Source organism: Embiotoca jacksoni, unplaced genomic scaffold (assembly GCF_022577435.1).
Source record: "Embiotoca jacksoni isolate LCO1_2020_lvr unplaced genomic scaffold, fEmbJac1.0.p SCAF_84, whole genome shotgun sequence".
NCBI classification, from domain to species: domain Eukaryota; kingdom Metazoa; phylum Chordata; class Actinopteri; family Embiotocidae; genus Embiotoca; species Embiotoca jacksoni.
The window spans coordinates 239,001-245,000 of NW_027185441.1; the positions used below are offsets into that span (position 1 = coordinate 239,001).

Consider the following 6,000-nt stretch of genomic DNA (forward strand, 5'->3'; position numbering starts at 1 on the left):
AAAACATCCTGTTAAACTGTCTGTGACTCTCAGCTTCATGCTAAACACGGCATGTAGTTCAGGTTTCCTCCAACAGCTGCAGTAGTTTTTAACGCATGTTCATCAGTAACAACACTTCCACACTGTTTAGTAGGCCGTGAACAGATTTAGTATGTCCCAGCAGACAGCATGTTAAATGGAGGAGGCCAAAAGTACCAGGATGTTCTACTACATCTGCAGTCTGCAGGCCAGCATACTGTACTGGATGTTCTTACCCACAATCCTCTGCAGCAGAAGATACGTCACATCGACTGAGCCAACGAGACAATTGGTGGTGTTGCTGCTCCGGCCATATGTATATAAAAGAGTTCATAGCTTCAGGTCTGTAAAATGGTTCTGATCCAGAAGTGTCTTCAGCTGCAATACCAGCGAGTGCCACTAGAGGTCGGCTCCAAAAAGCCTCCGGCTCCATAGACTCCCATTCAACTTCTCTCATCAAATCCAAAGTGAATAAAATGTGTCCATCAGTTATCTCGGTGTTGTTAGCTAAAGTCACTCCTTCTTATTAGTTTTCTGGAGGTCCATCTGAAAATAATCCCTCATTCATTAGAAAAGAAGATTCAAGAAGACCTGTTTTTGGGGGCGTGTCTGTTTGATTGACAGGCCTGTGGTGCAGTCAGGTTACAGCTATCGGTGGGCGGGACATAATATCGTCAGGTTTCCAATCAGATCGGTCAGATCCACCGCTGGCTCCTCCCCCAGCTTGTCCAAATATGGTCACTTCCTGCTCCAAACTGCTCCGAACTAACAAGATGGTGACGGACAGAATCTGAACTGGAGGATTCATAACGTTCACAAACCAACGATGACATCACTGATGGTTGATGACATCACTGATGGTTGATGCTTGGTCTGAACACACCATAAGAGAGTCAAAGGTCAAGGCACGTCTTTATGACAAAGAACTATGTCCCAGCACAACATGTAACTGTACATACTTTGAAGCTGCAGAAAAGTATTGCTGTGTCTCAGTGTGGGACTATTTTCTGCAGCGGATTAATACACCTTCTGATTCTCTGATGTATTTTCTGCAGCAGGAAGGTGTTTGTGGGATTAAATAAACTACATCTTCAACATGAGTCAACAGTGAGGCTCACTGAGGTGTTTTCAACAGTCTACTGACAATAGTAGAGGGATATCCAGCTTTGGACTCACACGCCATACTTTTCAATAGTAAAGTTTGACTTTGAAAAATGTTGGTACATATTGAATATCAAGTCCGATCATATGACTGTGACCCAGAGGGAGCCGGTAAAAGGTCACTAATTGCCTGGTGTGTGTAAGTGGGCCAGGACGTCCCTGATTACTAACCCTGATAGGAAGAAGAAAGGAGGGATCCGCTTCCAGACCTACATCCTTTTTTTTCATTTTGGACCCATTACTTCATCTCTTTCTTCCTCCTTCAGACTTTTATTCATTCATTAAGTTCCAGGCTGTGATTCAGTTTATCTGAACATTCACTTTTAAAAGAAAGCTCAAAACATATCTTCACTTCAGCCTTTAACTCCTGAAGCTCTCTCGCCTGCAATTGAACTACTTTAAAATGCATCTCGCTTTATTTTATATTTGAACTCTATTTGTGTTAATTTCACACATTTGATCTGTTCTTATGAATTGTATTTATTTTCTATATTTTTTAAATGTTCCTTTATATCTGTTTTTATATGAAACACAGCAGATCATTTTCTTGCTGTAAAACACTTTAAACTGCATTTACAAATAAAGTTAATTATTGTTATTATTATTATTATTATTATGATTATTATGGTCTTTAGGTAAGTCAACAGGATACGACACGTTAGCATGTTCCCGCTCTGTGATAGAAGGTGTGTCAAACTGTGTTTAAAGCCTGTTTTAATCTTTATAAGATTTATTATAAATGTTATCACAAATCAGATTTTAATGATGTAATTTTCTGCCTTCATCTCATCGTTCCCGGTGTGTGTGTGTGTCCTCCTCACGCAGGTTTCTACTGTACACACTCCCTGTATACTTCAGTTCTGTATCTTAATAACTCCTGATAATGAGCGGCCTCTCAACGCCTCATATTTTAAGTTTGGTGAAAATAAATCTGCTGACGTGGATGAAACCAAACGAGTGTCCCCCGGTAGCAGCGCTGGGTTCTGGAGCGGATACAGTCGCGTTCATGGTGAGTCAGATGGCTCTTAATTAAGCCGTCAATCAGTGGAACGTCATTAGAGTTCTCATTAGAGCGCTCAGAGGAGGGATGGAGTCATTATTACCTCCCGGTGCCTTATCTTCAAAAATGCTGATGAACCCGTTAGAAGACATTACGTAGCGCAGCTATCGATCTCAACACGCAGCAACTCGCGACATGATTTATGAAATATCGGAAAATAACAATAACGTTTCCGAGAGCCCAAAGTGGGATATGCAAATGTTTTTTTCTGACCCACTTATTACAAATTGGACTTGAAGGAAATGTAGAAAATGAGAGCTCATTAACTTTCCACCAGCTGACACATCAATTAATCAACTAATAGTCTAATTATGGGTCTTTTGGTTAATTATTGTGTCTTTAAAATGTTAGAAAGTAAAGTTACAGTTTGTAAATTTCTTTTTTTGTGGTTCTAACCAAAGCAACCACAATATACCACAAATACAAATCAAATTCTCACATTTACAACGATTGTAAAGACCCATACATAGCACAAAATTATGTGCAAAACAGTATATTACAACGATTTTTAATTAATATTATTCTACGTAAAATTGTTATATCATTAAAGATTCAGAGAATCTGGAGAAATCTCTGAACACAAGGGACAAGGCTGGAAACCAATATTGGATGGTGGTGATCTTCGGGCCCTCAGGCAGCACTGCATTAAAAACACACTATTCTGGAGTGGAAATCACTGCATGGGCTCAGGAACACTTGTGAAAACCATCGTCTGTAAACACAGTTCATCAAAATCTTCAATTTCAAATGGGTTTACATGATTTGCAAATCATCACAATCTGTTTTTGTTTACATTTTGTGGGACCTTTTACTTTAGATGGAGATCAGCACGTCCGAGCGTAGGAATGTTCAGCCGTTGACAAGGCTAGCAACAAAACTTATTATGGCTATCTAAAAAAGACCCATCTGATAAAATGTATATACATTTAAATGTAAACTGTATTTACAATATTTTCACTGCTTTATCTTCCTGTCAGACTGCACCATTATACACTGCTCCAAAAAATAAAGGGAACACTTAAACAACACATCCTAGATCTCATTACATAGTGGAATGTGTTGAGAACAAAATAACAACAGAATGATCAATGGAAATCAAAATCATTATCCATGGAGGTCTGGATTCAGAATCATACTCAAAATAAAAGTGTAAAAATCAGATCACAGGCTGATCCAACTTCTGTGGACATTCCTGAGGACAAGTCCAAATGAGTCTCAGTAGTGTGTGTGTCCTCCACGTGCCTGTATCACTCCCTACAACGCCTGGGCATGCTCCTGATGAGACCACAGATGTTCTCCTGAGGGATCTCCTCCCAGACCTGGATTAAAGCATCGGTCCACACCCGGACAGTCTGCGGTGGACGTGGCGTCGGCGGACGGAACGAGACGCGATGTCCCGGATGTGCTGGATTGGATTCAGGTCTGGGGGACGGGCGGGCCGGTCCGTAGCGTCGACGCCTTCATCGTGCAGGAACTGCTGACACACTCCAGCCACATGAGGCCGAGCATTGTCCTGCATCAGAAGAACCCAGGACCCGCTGCACCAGCAGATGGTCTTCAATGAGTCTGAGGATCTCATCCCGGGACCTAATGGCAGTCAGGGTATCTCCGGCTAGGACACGGAGGGCTGCGCTGCCCTCCAAAGAAACGCCTCCCCAGACCGTCGCTGACCCGCCGCCGAACCGGTCCCGCTGGAGGATGTTGCAGGCAGCAGAACGTTCTCCACGGCGTCTCCAGACTCCGTCACGTCTGTCACATGTGCTCAGTGTGAACCTGCTCTCATCCGTGAAGACCACAGGGCGCCGACGGAGAAGCTGCCGATCTCGGTGTTCTCCGGTAAAGTCCGATCGCCCCGCACGGTGTTGGGCTGTAAGCACAGACCCCACTTGTGGACGTCGGGTCCTCGTACCGCCCTCATGGAGTCTGTTTCTGACAGTTTGAGCAGAAACATGCACATTAGTGGCCTGCTGGAGGTCATTTTGTAGGGCTCTGGCAGCGCTCCTCCTACTCCTCCTTGCACAAAGGAGCAGATAGCGGTCCCACTGCTGGGTTGTTGTCCTCCTACGTCCCCCTCCACGTTTCCTGGTGGACCGGCCCGTCTCCCGGTATGTCCTCCGTCCTCTTGACACTGTGCTGACAGACACAGCAAACCTTCTTGCCACAGTGTACATTGATGTGCCATCCTGGATGAGCTGCACTACCTGAACAACTTCTGTGGGTTGGAGACACCTCATGCTCCCTCTAGTGGTGAGGACACTGGCAAAATGCAAAAGGGACCAAAAACCATCTAGAAAGGACGAGGACAGAGAAACGGTCTGTGGTCACCAGCTGCAGAACCGTTCCTTTATAGGGTTGTCTTGATAATTGCCTCATTTCCACCTGTTTGTTCCATTTGTACAACAGCAGGTGAAACTGATCCTCAATCAGTGTTGATCCAAACTGGACACGTTGATTTCACAGAAGTGGGATTGATTGGAGTTACATTGAGTTGTTTAAGTGGTCCCTTTATTTTTTGGAGCAGTGTATATCCCTCTCTTAAAGCCACTAGACTCCCTTCACAAAAACAGCAATTTCACTTTGCAGAACATATGAGCTGCTTGTCTACAGCTGCTTCGATCAGTTTGTATGTTTGTTATCGAGGCACTTTGGTGTCACTTCAAATTATTAACTAAAGTGTTAAAACATCAGCAAAGTTACTGAACTAACTAAATGAGACTGAATGAGAAAGTCGACCAGCAACTTTGTCTTCTGCAAAGGACACAAACATTTCTTCAAACTATGAAAAAGTTCCTGCAGCCTGAAAACGCCAATAAACACAAACTCATCAACCACCAGATGTTCCAGCTGCCTTGAAACATCTGTAATGAAGCCGAAGGTCCGACATTGACCAGCTGGCTGTAAAATCAAAGATGCAGTATTGAATTATCTGAAATCTACGAAGCAGCAGAAGTGAAAACTTCAGATTCAGAGGTTCATTCCTCACAACACATGATAGTGATGTTCATGTTCCAGCTGTCCTCCCCCATCCTACCTCTCCTCACCCATCCTCCCTCTTCCTCTCTCCTCCCCCTCCTCCTCCCTCCTCCCTCTCCTCCTCTTCATCATCTCTCCTCTACTGTAAAGAGGAGGAGGAGGAGGAGGCCAGAGAGCATGTGTCTTAATCGTAATTGACAGAGTCGCACTTTAATCTTCCACCAATCACGTGCAGCGATATTCAGATAGATGCTGCTGTTTCTGAATGAACTCACACACACACACACACACAGGCACATACATACATACCGCATACGTAACACACAAACCATTTGCAGCGTGTGTAGGCCACCATAGCAACAGTTGCCATAGCGACTGTAGGAAGCCAGAGTGTTTTTGATGGCACGTCTCCCAGAGGGACCCGTCATGGATGGTGGGGGAGGACGTGTGCTGGATGTATGAACCGTAGACGAAGACTTCATCTGTTCACTCCGTCATAAACACACTTTCATGTCTTGAGATCCATCACATTTGATTTTGATGCTGTGGACTGATCGACCTGCTGCTATCAATAATTAATAATACAAAATAAACCTTCTGCAGCAGAATCCTGTTTTATTCCACGTGATGTAAATGCTGCATAAACTCTGCCCTCGTAAGTTGTTCACGACCTCTGACCTCACTTTTCTGGCAGCTCAGTGTTCACCAGGTGTGACGTGAGATTGTGAAGTGATGCTAACGGTGGCTAACATAGCCTCCATGCTTCACCTGCTGCTGAGATGATGACA

General features: G+C 44.0%; 1 protein-coding gene across 1 annotated transcript in view; it reads right to left on the minus strand.

The window, feature by feature from the left end:
* The window catches only part of shank2a (SH3 and multiple ankyrin repeat domains 2a), a 174,860-nt gene that overhangs the window by 75,442 nt on the left and 93,418 nt on the right, over window positions 1-6,000 (minus strand). The gene's annotated exons all lie outside the window — the stretch shown is intronic.